Source organism: Pseudophryne corroboree, chromosome 3, assembly GCF_028390025.1.
Source record: "Pseudophryne corroboree isolate aPseCor3 chromosome 3, aPseCor3.hap2, whole genome shotgun sequence".
Lineage (NCBI taxonomy): Eukaryota > Metazoa > Chordata > Amphibia > Anura > Myobatrachidae > Pseudophryne > Pseudophryne corroboree.
The window spans coordinates 775179056-775195920 of NC_086446.1; the positions used below are offsets into that span (position 1 = coordinate 775179056).

The window sequence follows — 16865 nt, forward strand, 5'->3', positions numbered from 1 at the left end:
CAAATATACAGGGGGCACTACTACTGTGGGCAAATATACAGGGGGCACAACTACTGGTGGCAAATATACAGTGGGCACAACTACTGTGGGCAAACATACAGGGGCCACAATTACTGGGGGCAAATATACAGGGGGCACTACTACTGTGGGAAAATCTACAGGGGGCACAACTACTGGGGGCAAATATACAGGGGGTACAACTACAGGGGGCAAATATACAGGGGGCACAACTACTGGGGGCAAATAGACAGGGGGCACTACTACTGTGGGCAAATCTACAGGGGGCACAACTACTGGGGGCAAATATACAGGGGGCACAACTACTGGGGGCAAATATACAGGGGGCACAACTACTGGTGGCAAATATACAGGGGGCACTACTACTGTGGGCAAATATACAGGGGGCACAACTACTGGTGGCAAATATACAGGGGGCACTACTACTGTGGGCAAATCTACAGGGGGCACAACTACTGGGGGCAAATATACAGGGGGCACTACTACTGTGGGCAAATCTACAGGGGGCACAACTACTGGGGGCAAATACACAGGGGGCACAACTACTGGGGGCAAATCTACAGGGCGCACTACTACTGTGGGCAAATCTACAGAGGGCACAACTACTGGGGGCAAATATACAGGGGGCACAACTACTGTGGGCAAACATACAGGGGCCACAACTACTGGGGGCAAACATACAGGGGGCACTACTACTGTGGGCAAATCTACAGGGGGCACAACTACTGGGGGCAAATATACAGGGGGCACAACTACTGGGGGCAGATATACAGGGGGCACAACTACTGGGGCAAATATACAGGGGGCACTACTACTGTGGGCAAATCTACAGAGGGCACAACTACTGGGGCAAATATACAGGGGGCACAACTACTGTGGGCAAACATACAGGGGCCACAACTACTGGGGGCAAACAAACAGGGGGCACTACTACTGTGGGCAAATCTACAGGGGGCACAACTACTGGGGGCAAATATACAGGGGGCACAACTACTGGGGCTAGATATACAGGGGGCACAACTACTGGGGGCAAATATACAGGGGGCACTACTACTGTGGGCAAATCTACAGGGGGCACTACTACTGTGGGCAAATCTACAGGGGGCACAACTACTGTGGGCAGATATACAGGGGGCACAACTACTGGGGGCAAATATACAGGGGGCACAACTGCTGGTGGCAAATATACAGGGGGCACTACTACTGTGGACAAATCTACAGGGGGCACAACTACTGGTTGCAAATATACAGGGGGCACAACTACTGGGGGCAAATCTACAGCGGGCACAGCTATAGGGGGCACAACTACAGGGGGCACAACTACTGGGGGCAAATATACAGGGGGCACAACTACTGGGGGCAAATATACAGGGGGCACTACTACTGTGGGCAAATCTACAGGGGGCACAACTACTGGGGGCATAAATACAGGGGGCACAACTACTGTGGGCAAATCTACAGGGGGTACAACTACTGGGGGCAAATCTACTGGGGGTAAAACTACTGGGGGCAAATCTACAGGGGGCACAACTACTGGGGGCAAATCTACAGGGGGCACTACTACTGTGGGCAAATCTACAGGGGGCACAACTGCTGGGGGGCAAATATACAGGGGGCACTACTACTGTGGACAAATCTACAGGGGGCACAACTACTGGGGGCAAATATACAGGGGGCACAACTACTGGGGGCAAATCTACAGCGGGCACAGCTATAGGGGGCACAACTACAGGGGGCACAACTACTGGGGGCAAATCTACAGGGGGCACAACTACTGAGGCAAATATACAGGGGCACAACTACTGGGGCAAATATACAGGGGACACTACTACTGTGGGCAAATCTACAGGGGGCACAACTACTGAGGGCAAATATAGAGGGGGCACAACTACTGTGGGCAAATCTACAGGGGGTACAACTACTGTGGGCAAATCTACAGGGGGTACAACTACTGGGGGCAAATCTACAGGGAGCACTACTACTGTGGGCAAATCTACTGCTAGTATATGCATGATAGACATATGTATAAATCAAGTGCATAGTCAGGAAGAGGAGAAGGTGGCCCCACAGGCAGTGGGGCCCACCGGGGATTTCCACTGTGGGCCAGTCCGACCCTGTTTGGATCATTGTCATTTTGATGACAATGGATCAGCAAGTCTCTCTTGAGGTGGTTAGCCATCAAAATTTTTGAAACCGGCAGCTACCTCATTATTACACCTTTCAGCTTTGCACCACCTCATGTCGGATTGGTGGTCTTGAACAATTGCCATGCTCACCTGTGCTGGTTCAACGCCATGGAGTACTGCATCATTAATGCTTTCTTGTTCAACCTCATAAATCATTTTGCATGACTCATCAAATGGATTAAATTGAGACATAATTCTTGCATCAGATCAGGATTGTGCCCCACATTTGATGTAATCCTCATTCATTGATTCGCATCCTCACCCGAGTCTAATATTTACAGTTGTGCAAACGTTCGTTGGTCTTCATTTGCTGCACGCAAAGTTCCTGCTCGATGCTAAATTTTACCTTTAATTCGGAATCAATAGGGACCATAGCCAAGTGGTGGGAGTATATTAGCACCCATAGACACAAATGCTAAAGCACTATTAATTGATCTTATGTTCATACTGTCCTTTCATTAATTGCTCAATAACAGGGGGCAGACCTTATTGCATCCAATTTGCTTTACCCTTGTGGCAGCATTCATTGAGTAGTTTGTCAGGGTAACTAAAACAAACCACCAGGTCGGCGCACAATACCAGTAATGTTGATAAAGAACAATTTATTACATAAAAACAAAAACAGACTAATTTAAAAGACCACAACAATACACAAAGCTTAAATATGAGGTATTATGAACCTCTAACACAAACATAAAATGTATAAATACGTGAAAGGAGCGCTAAAAAAATGGGAGAGCCCGTCTCTAGGTAGTAGAGTCTCTCTCACATACAATCCATATCTGACAGTTCAAATGGAAATTAATGCTGCCAAATTGTGTAGTTGGCGTCTATGACCACTTGAAAGTGTCCAAATTCAAATAGCTATTTCCTTGGAGCACATGTATATGATAAACCAACCGGTTGCTGTTACTCACTGAGCCGTAATCTCTTACTGCACGGGATGGGTAGTTGAAATCCGCTTGTTATCACCCTGTGCATGGGTGAGACATCCGTCAGCGATATATTCAGATTAAAACCATTCCCTTCCGTATGGCACCAAGTGAGTGCGCCAGACCGTCGTGCAAATCCCCCAGCTCAACTGAGCAATGCCCGGCCGGGCAAGGTATAGCAATATTCCAAGTGCAGGGGAAGTATCAGTGAGATGATTAAATCGCAGGCTGAAGCATTCACCGGCAGCTTGTAACAGACGGTTGGTAACAATGTCTATAGTGCTCCTTGGGACACTGAGGTCAAAAGCGGCCCTTTCTTCTGTACCCTCAACGCGTTTCTCCGCACCTCAGGCGGCTTCTTCAAGAGGCAGAGTGTTTTAGTTTGTCAGGGTATCCGGTCTTTAGGTTGACCCTGTCTAGGTCGTCAGTCACTAGGTCGACCACTGAAGGTCGACATGCTTTAGGTTTACATGGTCATTGCAAATGTCAACACATGAAAAGGTCGACATGAGTTTTAAAAAATATACTTTTTTTAACTTTTTCTTACTTTACAATCCACGTGGACTACGATTGGGAATAGTAACCTGTGCCGAGCGCCGCGGTAGCGGCACAAAGGCACCTTGCCCGAAACATGGCGAGGGGACACAGTGCACTAATTGGGGGTTTCTGTTCACTTTACGAAGAAAACGACACCAAAAAAAATCCAAAAACTCATGTCGACCTTTTTCTGTCATTTTCTGCATCGACATCATGATCGTGTCGCCATATTCCAAGTGTCGACCTAGTCACTGTCCACCAATAATGGTCAACCTAATGACTGTAAACTTAGTTAGGGTTGACCCAATGATCCACAGCCGTTTGTCAGATGGCTACTTAGCCACAAAATGCTTCATACTGTTCATGGACGCACAGCTATGAGCATAAATATTTGTTTTATCACAGTCACCGACATTAAGAATAGCGTGACATCTTGCTTGGGGACTTTGTAGGTGTTGACGTGATATCTTACCTCTGTCCTCTTTGCTCTTCGATTGTTTTTTCTGTGACGGGCAATTTGTTGAGAACTCATACCTGAATGGTGATGACGATCCCACTCACATTCTCTTTGGTCATAAGTCATAGATTGTTGTTAGGCTTTCTCCCGATACGCTGTTCATATTTTTTGCTGCTACTTGCTGTGTAGTTACTCCCACAACAGACATGTGCCTTTTAGGTGGCATTACGGTTACACTTGGTTGCTTCAATGAATTAGTATATTCCTATGAATGTAAAACAAAGTTCAAATAAAATGAATGGATAGAAAATTGAGTCCATTTTGAATAGCAAAGGTCGTTATAAAGGGTAACTGCCACACCAAAAAACCTAAATAAACCAAATTTAAGAAAAAAAAAACAAGAAATGAAGAAAATGTAGTCAGTGGGAAAAGTCAAATTTGTTATAATGTTAAAAAAAATCAGTTTAATACAAAAGAATTTTAAGAAACAGCAAAAACTACAGCCGCTAAGAGCAAACTCCAAACAGCAAATGAATTCTACGTTGTTTTTATATTTGTAGTTGTTAGAATGTTTTCATATAAAAAAATAAAAAGAGGTTTATCATCAGGTGCCATCTAGTGGCTGCTGGGGTGCAAAGCACTTGAATTCCTCACATACTTGGAAAGGCAGCGTTAGCCTTTTATATATACTGTATATAAGATTTTCCAATTGCATTGATGCAGAATACAACAAAATCTTTGTGGGGCACAGTTTTGTAATTTATTAAATATTATTTAAGAAATATCTTTTATAGTTTTATACCCTTAAAATATTACCGTTTACATTCAAATTAAGAAAACTGTATTATACCATCTATTTTGGTCTCATTCAGTCTTTGTAGAATATAGTTTATGAAATGACTGCCAGGTAAGACCTGATTGAGCTGGCGAAATAAAAGCTATCCCTTCTTTTTGAATTAGATATTGAGTTATATTTTACATTAATTCAGGGATATTATGTTGACCTCCTATCATCAAGGACATACCACACATATATAGGGATATTGAATCGCTGGTTTGGATATTGGCCACCTTGAAAAAAAATCACATAAAGTAAATTAAAAGACTGATAATGACTGTTTTCCTCCTTGTGTGCATATATATGACAAGGAGAAAACCTTGGTAAATGTACAGTACTAACAATGCTCAGAATCCTGTATCCTAAATCAGATGGTGAGATTCTGCAGTACCAGCCATAAGCAATAATTAATCATAAATCACAATATAAATCTGCACAGTGGAATCATGAATTTGTTAATATTCCTGCTGCAAATATATAGCACACCTAAACAGGAATATTAATTCCTTAGTGGTCTGAATATTCACAACCTTAAATAATTTTATGCTTTTAAATCATGGCAATCAAAATTATTGTTTAGACACCTCGGGTTGGATGCATGGCACATTGCATTCTCAGTGGCGCACGCAGGGGGGTTATCCGAGTACCTGGCAACTCCACTCCCCTGATGAGCTTAATTTTCTATTTTTGAGACGGAGACACAGCTGTCTCCGTCTAAGCTAAAAGCCGCGATCACGAACGTGAAGCTGCTGCCCTGCTGCAACAACGGAGAGCTACTGCACTGTATGTACATAAGCTCTATTCTTCTTACAGAATGCCCGGCGGGGAGCTGCTGGCTGCACATGATCAGCCACAGCAGCTCCCTCTGTCCTCATGCTGCTGCCCATCGATCTGCTCCCAGCCCCTGGTGGGGAAAACAATGTGTGTATGTATATATTAGTAGTTATGTATGTATGTGTGCTTGTGTATGTATGTATGTATGTATGTATGTATGTGTGTTAGTGCATATATGTATTAATGTATACACATATGTGTGTGTAAATATATATGTGTGTGTGTGTGTGTGTGTGTGTGTGTGTGTGTGTGTGTGTGTATAAACATATATATGTGTGTGTAAATATGTACGTGTGTTGTAAAGTTCAATTTACTTACAAGGAAAGCAATACCTAATCACACTATGGTTCGGGCCGCTGCGGCCACTAAACGTAAACAATAACCACTAAGATATATATGCACGTTGCGTATACACGACGACACGCTGTGCGCACAATGCAGTGACACGTGTGGCTGAGTACACCTTATACCCCAAACAAGAATGGAATGCGACACCAGTATTTAAATGTAATGTTGTGGTCCAACGCATCAACAATATTTACTCAAAAGATACAAGTAAAAATGCAACAGTAATACAGGGAAGAGCTACAACTAATAGTACATACGTTTCTTCGCGAGCGCTCCTGGATCCAGGTCTCAGTCAGCCTTAGCAAGATGACCTTCAGAGAATAGACTGAGCCTGGTCAGGAAGCCTTTCTTTTATACAATGGGTCCAAATTCAATACAATGGGAAATGTAAGCTCTTCTTCCATAGGTCAAGGGGCAGGTCATTAACAGTACATGAGGGGGTCAAAGGTTGGTTTGAATAACTGGGCGATGCTTGGTCCAGGTGTACTTGCAGGTCTCCGCCACTGGGTTCTGATAAAGCTAAATATTTATCTTATTTAAAACCCTTTAAGAGGTCTATGAACACTGTACGCTATTGACGTATGGAGTACCGTAAGGGTACGCACGTTGCGTAACAATCGCTTAGCCGTAGTCGAGATGCTCAAGGGTCACGTTCGCTCACGGCCAAGAGATCACAGGCAGGCACGCTACTGGCTGCCGACTAACGTAATGATTCGCTATAGCGTAGCGGACACTCGGGACCACGAGGAGATCACCAGCGGCGCAGACGCTCACAATGTTAAACCTTTATATCTAAACCATAAACAGTGTAATATGCAGTAAAACCTTAGTGTAGTGATAGGGTGTAAATGCAACACAGTGTAACCTTATTAACTTAAAAGCTGTTCGAGCGTCACCGACGCTCTGAGAATACTTAACACTATAAGAAATACACAAATACCGTGCTTAGGGTCTAACGCCTTATATGAATGTTATACTTGCAAAAAGATTAATACAGTACAAGTCATACACTACAATATAACATAGACTACCTAACCAGATAACTACACAGGGAATACAATACAATTACGTTTAAGGGAAAATAAGAGAGAAAGAGGAGAAGAGAGAGAGAGAGAGAAATGGCTCACAATAACAATAAGAACAATATGATTGCAGAGAAAACATACGCACAAGGGGAACGATTGCATGCGCCTCGATATCCAGCTCCCGATTATCAGCAATGAGAACCGTTGAAGAGAGTGAGCTGGATATCATCGGCTTGTCTATTTATGCCCCACACACAATACAATTCAATGGTCCCTACAATCTCATTGTTCATTGGACACAGGAATTCGTCTAAAACAAAAGGTCATAGGTTGATTCATACAGGTGGGCTGTGTCTATTCCCAACTGCTCAGGTGGGTGGGAAACTAGGTTTCCCGCCGCATGGCTAAGTAAGTGCAAATAATAGTAAATGGACATAAACTTCTTATGTCCATAACTATTCGCACGAGCGATTAATCCGCTCCGAACCAACACCGGAATATTGCTAATTAAATACTCTTCCGATGGATACTAAACACCACTGTATGACCCTTGTCTGACCCTTCGTATCAAACAAAGAGGGATCTCTCTGTCCAGGAACATGCTACATTAACTAAACTTTCAGATTCTATCAAAGGGACCATCATCTACAAAATACATTATATAGTGAAAATATGTAACGTTTGAGTCGCCCGCTACGAACACATAAACTCTACCGTAAATACGCATACCGTGCACCTGCGGGTGCACGTAACAGCGGGTATGCGCACGCACGGGAGAGCGTACGCATGCGCAGAGCGGACATTTATGAGGTGCAAATATGGCAGTGTGCATAGTGATATTTTTCTGACTTTGACAGTCCACCCTTTGGCAGTCAACAATAACTGCCACTTTCTAAAACATTTCAAAAAGAGAAAAATATATGTCAAGTGTAAATACATTTCCATGGTTGGGTAAGGGAGGAGAGAGGAAGGTGTGAAAAAGGGTATGACCTAGTGAGATAGCAGAAGCATGTGTGTATGAATCCATGTTTGGGGGGTCATGTATCATCGTGCCGTACGTGTTGTACATCAAGCTTCGAGGTATTGCGAAGTATACATTTGAATTCCTTCTTATCCCGTATTAAGGGTCTGTGGATGGGCTGTCAAACTCTACCGAGCTTTTTTCGGCTGTGCTTGTAACAAAATGGGGAAGCACATTTTAGTTGATTATACATGAATGGGGGAGGTATGTGATTGCTGATATCTGTGCCTGTATTCCCTATCGACTATGTGTGTCATTACCTGAGGGTTGTAGAAATGAAGATAAAGAACACTTATGGTAAATGCAGTGGTATTCTATGTCAGGTTAATGAACATTTGTCGGTTGAAGTCTTGTTCGGTGTCTGTTGAATGCTGTCTTCTTTGTGCTTTTGCCCATAAGGTGCGAGCAAAAAGCTTTGTCAATGTCCATAGACTTACAAAAGTGTTGGGCTAGCGTAATTTTAAAATTTCTAGGGAAACTGGGGGTCTATGGCATAGTTCATCAAATATCTGTGTATAAGGTTGTCAAAACTTCTTCTTTAATCCATCCGTTGTCTGTATACAGGATCATCAAATTCCTCGTCCAAGTGGGTCTTTTTTACCTTGGAAAAACCGGAAAAACAGGTGAAAGAAACGGACCGTATAATCGCATTTTCATCACATCATTGTTTCTACCGTTGGGTCATAAATCAAATCCATTGGAATTACAGTTTCCTCACTCCTCAGACTCATTACCCTGGTACGACGTTTGCACTTCATTAAAGCCTGACCGCATCTAAATATCAAACCAATCGATATGACAACACCTAAGATACATAGAAGAAACTTCCCAACACCCATTATGACTCCTTGAGCCCATTCTCCTAAACCAGAGAACCAATTTCGCGGGTTCAACCATGACACCCAACCAGTCAGCTCATTACCCACAGCAGCAAGAGTGAGATTGTGTCTCCTGCGAAATTCCCACTTTAGTTGGAGAATATCGTCCATCTTTTGGTCTATGACCTCGACCGGGTCCTCGGTGCTATTCGTAATATATGTGCAACATTTCACGCCGTATTGCGTTGCCAGTGTGACACAATATCCACCTGTCACTGCTGTGAGATAATTAAGAACCATTCTATGCTGGACCAGTTCTGTTTTATAAGCTTGAAGTTCTCTTCCAGTATACCTAAACGTGTCATCATACATTTCAGTGATATTGTCTAACAAATTTGCAAGCGCGGAGATGTATCTATAGTTCATCACTCCTCTAGCGGTGCGAGTGAAATCTAACGCAAGCAGAACCTGAATCCCGGTGGATTCATGGATCAGATCAGAGGCCGAATGCTCTGTCCTTTCTGTCAGTTGCCTTTTAACTACGTGCTCGTAATGAGTGTGAGTATAAGGAGCTTGGGCACCACGGTGTATATCTTTCATTTTGGCATGTGATACAGTCATTACCTCAGGCAGTACTTTTCCAATATAACACAATCCTTCAGAGTTTGGGGCAAGCTACTTATACGCCTTCCTCCCGCATATGAAATATGCATCATCGGGGAGAACATATGGGACGGAGTAGGACATAACCATATTACACATCTTCCATGTGAAATCTCCTAACCCTAATTCTCCCATCTGTTTAGTACACGTATCAGTTTGTACGATATGTGCGCAGTATCCTGGTGATACCTCTCCAACTCTCGTAATCCTACTTCCTAGGGTATACCTATATCGGAAAGATTTTTCTCTACTGGCTATGTGGCGTATAAGCTCTGTATCTGTCGGCATTCTATCTGCTCTATATGAAAAGGTCATGTTTTGGTTACTCCATGACACTTCCCAATTTCCCGTCTTTCGGGGATTGGTAATGTTAAAACATATTAGGGATCTATCCACATGATATTGGTGGAGCTTCAAACTAGGAGGACTGGAGATATTAAACCTCCTGTCCACCGGTCTCCCACCCTTTAGCTCAAGTACCTCCCCTACCGTTAAAGGAAATGGTACTAGCCCTGATTTGCTATGACCTTGAGGTACTTGAGAGCATACCCAACAATCTGTTTGATTTAACACACTACCCACTAAGGAGTGATAGTCACTCAATGGATGCCGGTCCATATGGATATTAAAACTGGATTGGCATTTCTTAATGCACCCATCCTCAACTACATTGTCACAGAGCCTACAGATACAGTTTTCTTCAGCTAACAATCCTTCACAATTCCTTCTATTGTCAATGCTATCGGATCATTTTCTGATACTCGCCTTTACTTGTTGGTTAAGTTGTTCTTGGAAAACTACGCCTCCATCTTTGTCATCAGAACCCATCCAAGAACCTCTCTCGACCTCCATGGTACTCTCGCCGGAACAGACTGCTCTGGTCAACATCATGGTCAACAGGAAAATCCGGATCACAGTCTCTTGGGGCAAGTCCATCTTATAGGAGGAAACGGAGAAGAATGAGAAGGGGGAAAAAAATAATTGAGGGAGATGGGATGGGAAGTTGGAGAAAAACAATAAAAGGGAACAGGGAATCGACAACTGCTTTTGATCTTGTGATTTTCAATGCTCAGGTGCCGCCTCAGTCCTCTTGGAACAGACACTCCAGTGATACAACTTCTACCGTCTGTTCCTTATCATGGGACCTCTCTGGATCAGCAACCTTCTTACAGTGGGACGAATGAACCCAAGTCTCTCTCTTGGCAACCTTCAATGCTGTAGTGCTAGTCAATAAGACTTGGTATGGTCCTTCCCATCTGTCAATAAGGCAACCTGAGCATAGAAAATTCCGTATCATTACATAATCCCCAGGTTCAATGTCATGACAATTACTATCTGGTAAATCAGGAATCACTAACTTCAAATTATCATTTTGATTCCTTAGCTGTTTACTCATGTTAATCAAGTATTTTACAGTCACTTCATTGTTACACTTCAAATCATCCTGAGGGTTAATCATAACATGCGGTTGTCGACCAAACAAGATTTCAAAGGGGGACAGATTAAAAGGGGACCTGGGAGTGGTTCTGATGCTGTACAGTACAATGGGTAAAGCTTCTGGCCATGTCAATCCTGTCTCTGCCATAACTTTGCTCAGTTTATTTTTAATAGTGCTGTTCACTCTTTCCACCTTCGCACTCGCCTGTGGACGATATGGAGTGTGCAGCTTGCTATCAATTCCCATCAACTTACACATTCCTTGAAAGACATCACCTGTAAAATGGGTACCCCTATCACTTTCGATTATTCTAGGGATACCATATCTACATACAAATTCCTGCACAATTTTCTTAGAAGTAAACATAGCGGTATTTGTGGCCGCAGGAAATGCTTCGACCCAATTTGAGAATACATCTATACAAACAAGTACATATTTCAAATTTCGACAAGGGGGTAATTGAATAAAGTCAATCTGTATTACCTGAAAAGGACCGCCTGTAGGTGGGATATGAGATGGCTCTGTTGGTATTGCCTTTCCGATATTCTTCCTCAAACAGGTAAGGCATGACATTGCTCTCTTACCTGCATGAGATGAAAATCCTGGGGCGCACCAATATGCTCTTACCAACTTGCACATTCCCTCCTTGCCCAGATGAGTCAGCCCGTGGGCTGCTTCAGCTAAACATGGAAGATATGCTTTGGGGGCCACTGGTTTACCTTGTCCATCCGTCCAGAGTCCTGAGGACTCCTGGCCATATCCCTTTGCCTTCCAGACTGCCTTTTCCTGTGTGGAACACAAATTTTGCATTTCACACAGCTTCTGTGTGTTGATGGTATTAAATACCATCAGTTGTGTGGTGTCTGTCTGTCTGGGGGTACCAGCTGCTAACTTAGCAGCTTCGTCTGCTCGGCTGTTACCAAGTGATACTGGGTCTTGGCTATATGTGTGTGCTTTACACTTGATAACAGCCACTCTGTCGGGTTCCTGTATCGCTGTTAGAAGCCTTTTGATGTGAGCTGCATGCGCTACCGGTGTACCAGCTGCCGTCATGAAATTTCTGAGGCGCCATAGGGCTCCGAAATCATGGACTACCCCGAATGCGTATCTAGAGTCGGTGTAGATATTGGCTGATTTGCCCTTAGCCAATTCACATGCTCTGGTTAGGGCGACCAGTTCAGCAACCTGGGCTGAGTGAGGTGGGCCTAGCGGTTCAGCTTCTATGGTGCCTTGGTCGTCTACGACTGCGTATCCAGTACACAAGTCTCCCGAGTCTGACTGTCTGTGACAACTGCCGTCCGTGTAGAAAGTAAGCTCTACCTCTTCCAGTGGGTTGTCACTGATGTCAGGCCTTGCGGTAAAATTTTGGGTCAAATATTCCATACAATCATGTGTGTCCTCCTTTGTATTAAATCCTCCTTCCCCATCACTCTCATCCTCCACCCTTTGTGCCTGTCCAGGCACACCTGGGAGATATGATGCAGGATTTAATGCACTACATCTCTTTATGGTGATGTTTACGGGAGCCATTAGTGCTAATTCCCATCTTGTAAACCGCGCTGATGAGACGTGCCTGGTTTGGGCAGAATTTAACAAGGCTGACACTGCATGGGGTGTATGAATTGTGAGGTTGTGACCTAGCACTACATCTTCGCTTTTCGTTACTAGCAATGCTATCGCAGCAATGCTTCGCAAGCATGTGGGGAGGGATCGCGCTACCGTGTCTAGCTGAGCGCTGTAGTATGCTACCGGCCTGCTGGCATCACCGTGCTTTTGGGTTAGGACGCCTGCCGCGCAACCAGCACTTTCTGTTCCGTACAGCTCAAAGGGTTTCCCATAGTCTGGCATACCTAATGCTGGCGCCTGCGTTAGGCACTGTTTAAGTCTCTCAAATGCCATTTCGGACTCATCTGTATGCGAAATCCGATCCGGTTTGTTTGAGGAGACCATCTCCTGCAAAGGTAACGCTAGAATGGAAAATCCTGGGATCCAGTTACGGCAATACCCACACATTCCTAAAAATGTTCTGATCTGTTGCTGAGTTTGTGGCAGAGTCATGTCTCTAATTGCTTGGATTCTATCAGCGGTCAGGTGTCTCAGTCCTTGTGTTAGACAGTGTCCCAAATATTTTACTTTAGTTTGGCATAATTGCAACTTGTCTTTGGAAACCTTGTGTCCTGTGTCTGAAAGATGAAACAGGAGCTGTTTCGTATCCTTCAGGGACGCTTCCAATGAATCTGAACACCGTAGTAAATCATCCACATACTGTATCAATACTGATCCACTCTCTGGTTGGAAAGACTGTAAACAATCATGCAAAGCCTGGGAAAATATACTTGGACTATCTATGAAACCTTGTGGTAATCGAGTCCATGTGTATTGGACTCCTCTGTATGTAAATGCGAACAAATACTGGCTGTCAGGGTGCAGAGGTACCGAAAAGAAAGCGGAGCAGAGGTCAATAACAGTGAAAAATTTTGCAGTGGGAGGGATTTGCATAAGGATGACAGCTGGATTTGGCACTACGGGGAACTGACTCTCAACTATTTTGTTAATCCCCCTTAGATCCTGCACTAGCCTGTAACCCCTCCCCCCACTCTTTTTAACAGGGAAGATGGGACTATTGGCAGTGCTGGACGTTCTTACCAGAATGCCCTGTTGTAGCAAGCGCTCTATTACGGGATAAACTCCTAACTCCACCTCTGGCTTCAGAGGGTACTGTGGGATTTTTGGAGCTATCCTACCATCTTTTACTTGTACAACTACCGGAGCTACGTTTGCCATTAATCCAGTGTCCTGTCCATCTTTAGTCCAAAGTGACTCTGGTATCTGAGATGTCATTTCTTCTATTTGGGATGGAGTCCTATTGGTCATAATGGTATGTGACATTAATTTTGATGGGGAGTCTAACATGTCTCGCACTTCCTGAGCGTGATTCTCAGGTATGTCCAAGAATACACCTTCAGGAGTACAATAAATGACGCACCCCATTTTACACAGTAAGTCTCTTCCCAGGAGATTGGTTGGTGCCGATGCAGCCAGCAAAAAGGAATGCTTGGTATGTAAAGGCCCTATTGTAATCTCGGCTGGTTTGCTAACAGGGTAGTGCTGGACTACTCCCGTTACTCCCATGGCTGGAATTGTCTTACCAGTGGTTCTCATGCCCACTGTCGAATTTATCACTGATTTGGCCGCCCCCGTATCTACAAGAAAGTTTAATGATTTACCAGCTACATTGATTGCAATTTCGGGTTCACTTCCAAGACTTGCAATCAATTTTACTGGCTGCAGATTACAGGTATGGCCACACCCCTATTGGGTATGGTGACCTCCCTGAATCCCGCTGGCAGCAACTATTTGTGAAGGGGTTAACTGGGAACTGTCAGAAGCTTGCCAGCCTCCTTTTGGGGGATATCTTTTTGTTTCCCCTGTATGTGGCTCATAACTCCGTTTCTGCGGACCCTGATCCCAATGTCGTGTGTCGTGTCGTTGTCTAGGGGGTTGATAAGATTTTTGTATATTTCTTGATCTACAGTCTCGTGCAAAGTGTCCCTCTCTGTGACAAACATAACAGGTTACCACATTTGACTTACCCACAGGGTTTGGTGATTTATAGAAAGGCTGCCTTGTGGTCAGGGCCTGTATACTTACGGCCATTAATTTATCACCTTGTAGTTCCCTGTGTCTGGTGATATTCCGGTCGTGATCAATAGCAGCCTCTCTCAAAGTAGCCACCGACAGACCTCGCCAACATGGTTGCGTGGTCTGTACCCTGGTCTTTAATGCTTCTTTTAAACCATCCATTAGTACCGATACTGCTACTTCTCGATGGTTTATGTTTGTTTTAATGTCTTCTATACCTGTATATTTTGCCATCTCTAATAATGCCCTGTGAAAATACTCTGCAGCTGTTTCTGACTCTTTTTGTTTAATGGAGAATATCTTGTTCCATTTAACTACCGCTGGGAAATACTCCTTTAACTGTAAGCTTATTCTTTTTACATTATCTTTGTTGTACACATCTGTAAGAGGTACATCCTGATCTAATCCACAGTCAGCTAAAAATTGAGCTGCGTCGACATTGGAGGGTAAACATGCCCTCAGCAATATCTGCCAGTCTTTGTTATTGGGCTCTACAGTGTTCCCTAGGTCTCTGATGTATTTTTGGCTAGCAACTAAATCTCTCCTAGGGTCAGGGAATTCAGACACTATGGTTCTTAATTCCATTCGGGAAAACGGGCTGTACATGGCAATGTTCCTGACAGGAGTGACTCCTGAAACGTCAGTTTTCCCATTTGGCACTGTTATTACCCTAACAGGATTAAGTCTAGCAACATCATTCTGTGTAGATTCTACAACCTGTGGTGAAACAGTTTCAGCATAGTGTATGGTGCCGTACTTACCCGTTGATACGACCTCACCTGTCCCTCCGCTAGGGGCCTTTGCTACTAATCTTATGGGTTGGGCCGTGCCTACTGTTGTTTCTGATATGGTGGCTGCTAGAGAGAGCGCCGATATTGTTGCCGATTCGTCCTCTTGATCACACTCCTGGGGAAAGTTCAAAACAGGGTACAACTTGCACGGGTTAATACTTGCATTGGTTAACTTATTAACATTTACACAGTTGCTAAGTGTTTGTTTGTTACACCCTAGTGCGTCATTCTCCGCAACCAATTTCTCTCCTGATATGTATGGTGGCGGTGGGGCCGTGGCTATCAGTTTCCTGATAGGATTAGATCCCGCCGCCTGAGCCAATCCTCTCTGTATTTCACCCTCCTGTTGCCATAACTGCAAATAATCATAATGTTTGATTCGTCTCTTTGCTGATTTAATGAGACATATCCTCCTCCTTAAATTTTGTAACACTTCTGGGCTGAAGCTGCCTACTCTTGGGAATTTCTCCCCGTCATGTACTGTCATTCTCTCCCATTCATCACATAAAACCTCTGTGTGTGAACCGTATTTTTCACACATTACATATCTTGCCGACCCGACTGGTCGGTTCACTGAATCAACCCGAACCGAGGTTGATCGTCCCCTACCTGAACAATTGGCCCCCATAACTTGCAGGCGTTGCGCTTAGCGAACCCTTACAAACAAACCAAAATGTTCACGATAGGCCAACGGTGGTGGTTTACCGAGTACCCCACTCACTCGCCCACGCCGACCAATACGACCTACACACTGCTCTAGTGCTGGCGTACTCGACCCAGGGCCCCTGACCTGAACCTCTATTTACTGGAACATGCGAGGGTTATCCGCAGAACACTTACTCTTTCCAGTAACTATTGGTTGTTGGACAATTCCTGAGTGACCAGCGAACTTCCCTTTAGAAAATAAAAAATTACACAAATCACGTCAGAATGTACAAATAGCGTTTATGACCCTTAATGGTACGCAAGTGGTACTGGTCAGGTTTACTAATGCACACAATTACGTGCGGTACAATCGTTCAGTACATAAGCAACTAATCTTATGTACGGAGCGACCAACGGAATCGAAAATTTTGGCTGCGAATTCCTTCAGCAAGAGCTTTATGGCCTATATGGATTCTGCACCAACCCGCGGGGTTGTGCTCTTTTCTCTATTTATAGCGGACTTCCTTGTCTGCTGTACCTGGACCTCCTGGTCTGTTCTGGACCTCCTGGTCTGTGCTACAGTATGACCTCCTGGTCTGCTATGCTCTAATGCTCTGATTTATGTTTAACAAGGGATGCCTCCCTAGCCACCATGTACGTCACTTACACGTA

The 16865-nt window shown here is 44.2% G+C and overlaps 1 protein-coding gene across 1 annotated transcript in view; it reads right to left on the reverse strand.

Moving 5' to 3' along the window:
- Positions 1-3673: 3673 nt before the first annotated feature.
- LOC135057434 (uncharacterized) overlaps positions 3674-16865 on the reverse strand; it is a 72773-nt gene continuing 59581 nt past the window's right edge. The window contains exon 2 of the mRNA XM_063963328.1: positions 3674-4395. The gene's annotated coding sequence lies outside the window, so the exon portion shown is untranslated. The remainder of the gene's footprint in view (positions 4396-16865) is intronic.